This window comes from Cupressus sempervirens, chromosome 2 (assembly GCF_028749045.1).
Source record: "Cupressus sempervirens isolate cs-2001-9-10 chromosome 2, ASM2874904v1, whole genome shotgun sequence".
Lineage (NCBI taxonomy): Eukaryota > Viridiplantae > Streptophyta > Pinopsida > Cupressales > Cupressaceae > Cupressus > Cupressus sempervirens.
The window spans coordinates 732,244,675-732,252,663 of NC_143119.1; the positions used below are offsets into that span (position 1 = coordinate 732,244,675).

Genomic DNA, 7,989 nt, shown 5'->3' on the forward strand with positions numbered 1-7,989 from the left:
TATGCACAAACCTTTTCCAGAGTATTTGATGCAAGATTGCATCAGTCCAATATATTCAAAGCTTATTCTTACATCTAGACTCCATTTTGGTGATGCTTCCTTTAGAGCAGTAATCTCTTTTCAGAAAATTTATTAAGAACTCTTGAGTATTGTTTAATAGTGTCTTGTGACACATGGTGAGCTTTTCTAGATTGTTTTGGAGATGATTGAACTTAGAGAATTAGCATAGTAGCACCTTTTTTATTGATGTCAATGGAGAAGAGATATACATTAAAATTACCTTTTTCAATACATGTAAAACCTTATTCATCTACAAGGAGTAGCATGAATGGGGGAGAGTATCATTGTTCTAGATTGATGTATAATATTGTATGATTGAGTAAGCAAATGATGAAGAAATATATTTGGTATTTTTGGTACTTTGATGCTTTTCATCATATGTCACTATCAATGCCAAAGGGGGAGATTATTGGCATGAATGCCTCGGGAAGATTTCTAGTATGATTGGAGAGATTATTGAGTACTTATGTGTTGCATTCGTGACTTTGTTTTGTTAGAGTAAATAATTATTATTTACACTTTCACTTAAGTTTACTTAGGTTAATACATTTATTTAATAGTTGTAGTTTAGGAGTTGTTGACAACATGAGAGTTTGTTCCTATCTAAGTCATATTTATCTTCTCACCTTGATCGAGGATATCCCACCTTTTGTGGACTTATGCTTAGTTGTCAACCTTATCTCCTAGAGCTTTCTCGCACTAATAGATTTGGCATCGATTTGCAATGGCTATGTGTCACAATTATGACAGCAATGTGTCGCCACTGCGACAGACATTGGTGTCATAGTTATTTAGTCACAATTTATAACGTCTACCCTTGCCGTCTCATTTGTGACGCCTATCCGTCAATATGCAGCTACCTTTTTGGCACATCAACCCTGTCACAATTCCTGTGTTTTCTGTCGCAATTGCGACGGGGTTGCTGTCGCATCTACAGCAACTTCGTCGTAATTGTTGTGGTTGTCGTCGCAATTGCTACGGCAACCCCATCGCAATTTCTGGGGTTGCCATCGTAATTGCGAGGATAAAAGAAGTAAAACAAAAAAAAAAAAAAATCGTGTCTGTTTACTTCAATGCTCTATTTTTCACCCTGCTTAACATCATGTTCAACGAATTTATAGAGTTGTCTATTACTATGATTCACCTTCCCGTGTTCTACAAGCAAAGAGATTCAAAGTTGTATCCTGCCTGGGCTTATTCAATTCCTACATGGGTCAGGAGAGTTCCTCTCTCACTCTTGGAATCTTCCATATGGGTCATTCTCACCTACTATACCATTGGCTTTACCCCAAATCCCCAAAGGTATTAGATTCAAGACCATTTGTTTACTCATAGGGCCATCAAATTAGCACTTGATGACTCTAATCCATTCTCTCATGCAGGTTTTTTCGACAATTTTTACTCTTATTCATCCTACACCAAATGTCTCTCTTGCTTTTTCATTTAATTACTGCAGTCGAACGAAGTAAGCTTGTGGAAAACACCTTTGGAACATTTGTACTCCTGATTGTATTATTCCTTGGTGGATTCATTGTATCCAAAGGTACCATACCATTGTCAACCAAGTAGAATAGATTCTAGTAATCCAAACTTGAAATAATTTGACATTCCTTGTGGATCTTGTGTTTGTAGAGGACATCAAGCCCTGGTGGATATGGGGGTATTGGATATCTCCTCTCATGTATGCTCAAAATGCCATTACAGTGAATGGATATCTATCAACATTTTGGCTAAAGGTTAGGATTGTAACTATGTTATAACATATATAGATCAGAAAGGGGCATTGATGTTTGTTTTGTGTTTTAGTTGAGAAATGTTATGATAATGTGATGACCGGTTATTGTTGCAGTACAGAGAAAGCAATGAAACAATCAGTGTGGCAACTTTAGAAGCTTGTGGATTGTTTCCTGAAAGCTACTGGTACTAGATGATCATTGGAGTACTGGCAGGATACACAGCTCTCTTTAACTTGCTCTACACCCTCGCATTGGCCTATCTAAATCGTAAGTTGAATTCTTGATATTCTCTTTCTCTTGATTGTATTGGGTAATTCAAATTATTTAGATTGTAAGTTGAATCCCTGAAATCCCCTTTCTCTTAATTGAATTGGGTGATTCAAAATACTCAAGAAAATAATGATCTGCCTGTCCATGTAAATCATAGTTTTTTCAGAGTCATTTTTTCATCAACATTTTGCATCACATCCTGAGGATGGATCACAGAGTGTGTTCCGAAATATTGAAGAAAAAATCCTTTAACAATCGATTCTAGAAGCATCAACTGAAGAGTTCTTATAAATTGTAGAAACTTACTATTAAATCATTACTTATGTAGCTCTTGAGATACCTCAAGCATTGATTCCAGAAGAAGACTCAGAGGAAAGCCAAACAAACAGAGAGAGAGACTACAAGAAATGAAACTTATCTCTTCAACTGGAAGTAAGCTTGCTTGAAAGGTTTTTCTATGTTGTTTGAATCAAATTTGGAGTGGGTAGGGAGGGATTATCAATAATGTTTCTAAGGTGTTGTGTTTGAACTTTGGTCTCAGCAATTAAAAGGGGAATGGCGTTGCCTTCTATTGCAAATTATGATGCATTGTTGTTATACTTTTTCATGGCTCCGCTGGTCCTTACTATCATAGATGTCTTATATAGATTTGTGGTGACATTGAAACTTATTTGTCAATGGAAAAGCAGTCTCCTACCATCAATAAGAAGTGTTGAATGTTCTAACTTTTATATTATTCTATAATTAATTTAGGAGAAAAGAGGAGAAATAAACAATAAAACTCCTTATAGTTTTCTTTATGAAATACAAATTATAGCCATTCTCTTCATATAGTTACATGTTTTTAAAAGTTATAATAGATACACTAGATGCAATCTTACACCAACATGGTAACCCAAATTATCATTCTCATTAGTTTGTACCTCTAGTCATTATATTTGTTTGACCAATATTGTACTCATACAAACTATCATCACAACAAGAACATAAAATGCTCCACCAAATCGATGCTACAATTAGCATGTATGGTTGTCCACGATTAAATCAAGCAAAATTTGTTCACCAAATAAACTATCTACACTCAATACTCTATTAGGTATATCACAATTAACATAAAACTGATGGATCCACACAGTGTAAGTAAATGTTGCATAATAATTGATATAATATTACAAGATAAGCAATCCAAGTAGAGAGTGTCGTGATTGTCTCATATCAAATTTGAACCAAAAGAAATTACCATTGTTGTGGGCAATAATAAACTTACTTTTCAAGTACTCAATAAATTTTCATACATATGAATTCAGCTATATGAAGAGAACAAGTTAATATTTGGCCAAAGACATAGTCTCAAAATTTGGTAGATAGAGAAAACGCTCATTCAAATATACAGGGCTCGTAAAGCCTAGTAATTATAACTTCTGCATTTAGTGTCAAAAAATTGAATTCTTGAGAATTGGGGAAATTACTTGGTATGCAGTCAAAGAGTCGAACCTGCTATTGTCTATGTCATTGCTCCCTTGTTCCTATGGTGAAAAAGAAAGCATTGTCACATCATGCGGCATTCAAAGAAGTGAGAGCACGCAAACAATTTGATAGCTATGAATATGCAGGTAATAAAGGCTAAGAATTATCATTACGTACTGTGCATGTTGCAAGTTTGATAAAGCATGTATTCCATTGCAGAATTATCTAGAAGCCATTGTAAAGTCATTATCCGTTTAACATATGTTTGAGTGAATAATTGCTATCTCAGTATTCATTTTTATATTTATATCATAGGCTTTCTTTTGGTTGTGTTGCATATGACCTTCTTCATGGTGAGTGTAGCTTGTAGAATTTCTGCTATTACACAGATCTAGCCAGGAAAATAGAAGCCAGACTTGCAGGAAAGAACAGAGAAAAATAGAGCAGCACATAGTGACAAAACAACTAGTTTTATAATGAAAAATGGAACTACCTGAATTACAATGATGGAATCCACCGAATATAACAACACATTACGGTGATGATGTTAAGAATTAACATTAAATCCTATTCACAATCAAAGCATAAAATCCTGCAATTTGAGAAAAAATTATGCAAAATATTGCATGATAGATTGATGGATCAAATTGGGTCTTTCATAAATTACCTTTTGAACTGAATTATCACCAACAGATCACCGTCAAGAATGAACTAAACTGACAGTTGGAATTTTGAATGCTAAGAATATTAATTTATATCTAATTAAATTTAAATAACACTCTAACTTTGTGTAACCATTTACTCAGAACTAAATCCTTGGCTGCTAATATGGCCTGTGGCAAGTGCTTCTCTCTAGGAAAAATTAAATGACCATCATAGTTCCTAGTTTGTTACATACCTTACAAACATTTCCTAGATTAAACATTTCACAGTATTCCTCTATTTTACTCAGTTTGTGAGTAGCATCAATAGTTTGACAGATACTACAAAAGCATGCCGATAAAAGATATTATTAATATATTACATGGAAGCACATACAAAGTGATAAATGATTGTTTTTCTTAGCAACAAAACATAGAACCTATTGTTTCATTCAGTCACAAAGCTATGAGCATTTGATCACGATGCTTCAAATGTAGCTGATTATGACTTGCTTTTTAATTATTTTTCTCTCTACCATCGGCTTTCACAACAAGATGTTTATATCTTGAAATTTAAAAAAACTAAAACAAAGACTTCAACAAAGCATTCAGTCACGAAACTATGAGCATTTGCTCATGATGCTTCAAATGAAGCCCTTTATGACTTATTTCTTAATTAGTTTCATCTCTATCATCAGCTTTTACAAGGAGATGTATGCATCCTATATTTATAATAAAAAAATACAAACAAACACTTCAAAATGTCAAATATTATTGTATTAGTCCAAAAAAAATAAAAGATATTCTGTCACGCCTAAATATCCTAAATAATCTTTTGTCATTTTCCCTGTCTCAACAGTTCCTACACAGGCAGCTTCTAGCTTCTCTGAAAATTCAAGTAGTCTTGGATTTTCATCTAGTTTTGCCCTGCCGTAAAAGTAGTAAAAGAAATTAAACATAGAGAAGATACTAGAAGTGAATCTAGATCATTCTTAGGATGAATGCTTGTCAGATCTGAAAGAAGTTAGTGGATACACTATCATGTAGATGTTGGTCAAAGCCATAAATAGAATGTGGATCACCCATCAATCATTGAACTTCTAAACTAGGTGCTCGTACCTGTGTGCAAGCCCATGTGTCCATGCAAAGATAGAAACTATGTTGTTTGTGCTAGTTTCACCTCCCTTTTGATGAACACGAAAATTCTGAGTTACTGTACCATGAGCTGCTTCAACCTCAATAGTCTTTCCATTAGGGAAAACCTGTGAAATAACTAAAATCAAGAATGATTTGCAAAGAATGGATTTACTAGTTTCAAATTATTCTACAAGCCCCCCGTGATAATGGTTGCAAACAACTAAAAATATTCTATATGTAGACATTAAATTTGGGAAACTTCAACAAACTGGCAATGCAATTAGACTTATGAAAATAGATAGAATTAAAACTGCATCCAAATTTTAGTGATCGACTAGAACATTTTTAGTCTTCTAACAAAATAAATGTTCTGCGTTGTTAGGAATCTTCTGGCCCTGTAGAAGATTAAGATTTGAAATTTTGAAAAATGATGAGACAAAATTAACTTAGATACAGAGGATTTTGGATCTTGGCTAACAACCCAGAACAGGTCCTCTTAAAACTGGAATACATGAATCATGAGCCCAACTTGTGCCATGCCATTGTGCATGTTTGTATTCAATCACAACAATAAATATTAAAAACCTCCAAAAGTTTCAATTTTGAAATATAAGCTCTTCACAGCCACAAAAATACACAGAATCATGGACACATCTACTAGACATTTAAATGGATGCAGTTCCACCAATGGATAAAAGTGGCAACACATAATGTCCATGTAAAGATGTCATGGTGTGTACATGAAAACAAGCTTGCTCAAAAATGAATGCCACGACAAATGATAGGAAATACCCCAAGTATAGGATATGAAAATTGAGCTTAATTCAGCAAAATATTTAATTAGAGCATACATCTCATGAACCAAATCTAAACCAACTTAAAGTATGAATAAGAATGAGGGTATAGAATATGATGAATGTGTGCATGTTTGCTAACAAACAACATAAACACTACTAAATAATATCGTGTTTAAAAATGATTTACCTATAAGAAAACATATACACCAAACAAATAGGTGATTGAACGAAGTTATATATAATAGTAAAGTGGATTACAATCTCACCAGGACAGATGTCATCAGACCAAGAGATCCAAATCCTGAAAACAGAAAATCCAGTCAAGTTTGCTTCTAAAGAAAGTAATCATGTTTCCTTCCTTACAAAAACAATATATATATATATATATATATATATATATATATATATATATATATATATATATATATATATATATATATATATATATATATATATATATATATATATATATATATATATATATATATATATATATATATATATATATATGTAAGATTAGATATAATGATCAGTTCAAAGCTAGATTCAATGAAAAATAGTATTTTGCACCACTAACCCTGCGCAAGGAAATCACTCTACACATCACCGTCATAATTTTTGCATGCCCAAACATAGGCACCATCACTCTTCAAATCATAGGCTACCATGTCATCAATAAGTCTATGCTCATACCTATTCATGAATCAATCATTGAAAGAAGTTATTGTGTGCCCGACAGAATCAAGATAATCAACATTGCAATCTTCATATTATTGTGCCAAGAAACAAAACCAACTAGATTCCTGCTGCATCATATTTAGCTTTCCAACTGGCCTCATATACCTCCTAGAAGATATCTTTAAACCTACCAATTTAAGTCACATATAAGAAGAATCTCCGAGAATATGAGGATCCTTAAGCTAGAGAATCATAAAGAATGATAACATGAGAAGTAAGGTGTGTTAGAGAAAAAGGTAAAAATAAGATCATCAATTCTTGTCATTCCTACAATGTCAACTATAATGGCATTCATAAATGACTCTAAAAGACCTTTTAAAATGCTCTTCACACACCTATAACCTTAACTAACCCCATTCAAGCCTAAGTTGGCTTATGTTACCAATGTTGGCAATTTTACAAGATCTTGCACTTTGAGTGCATTTTACATCATTTAGGGGCTTTAATAGCCTATTACATCATGTAAACACTAGCATCCACCCATAACTCTTCCTAGGACACCCTAGGACTTCAAATTACCCCTTACATCATATTGACTCCCTATTTGTGACAATTTGAGCTTCACTTACATCTTATTGAGCTTCACTTTGTTCCAAGAATAGTTTAATATTCTCTACTAAACAGGACCAACCACGTGAAGGTGAAAGCTCATTTGGCCCCACCCCCCTTCCCCAACATCACTTTACATTCCCCATTAACATCTAACATTCATTCATTCTTTCAACCATTAATAAAATGTAACATTCAATCAATATCACATGATAACATTCATTAACACATTAGATTCATAAACATGCAACATTCATCAATATTTTGCATTAACACATAATTCATGAACATTCATTAGCACATAATTAAATTCATTGAGACATGAAGTTCAGTCATCATCAATTAAGGTATGTAGATGACAATCATTTCTTTTTTTTCTTTCTATTTCTTTTTTCTATGTAAGCTCTAAGAGGAGCATCAGTGTCATCATCAATTCCCCTCTCATCAGTTCTTTTCTCTATTCTTGATGATCTCAAATTCCTATCCTATTGAAAAGGGGGTTCCTCTACAATAACAAATAAAAGAGTTATATTAAAAATAATTTATTATAATTGTTACAGGTATTTAATTATTTTAAATAACATAACTATGGCG

The 7,989-nt window shown here is 33.1% G+C and overlaps 1 long non-coding RNA gene across 1 annotated transcript; it reads right to left on the reverse strand.

Moving 5' to 3' along the window:
• Positions 1-5,015: 5,015 nt before the first annotated feature.
• Positions 5,016-5,407, reverse strand: LOC149575466 (uncharacterized). The gene is made up of 2 exons (XR_016359684.1): positions 5,294-5,407; positions 5,016-5,101 (listed from the first exon to the last, which is right to left on the reverse strand). It is a non-coding gene; the product is annotated as an uncharacterized LOC149575466 (long non-coding RNA).
• Positions 5,408-7,989: the final 2,582 nt, after the last annotated feature.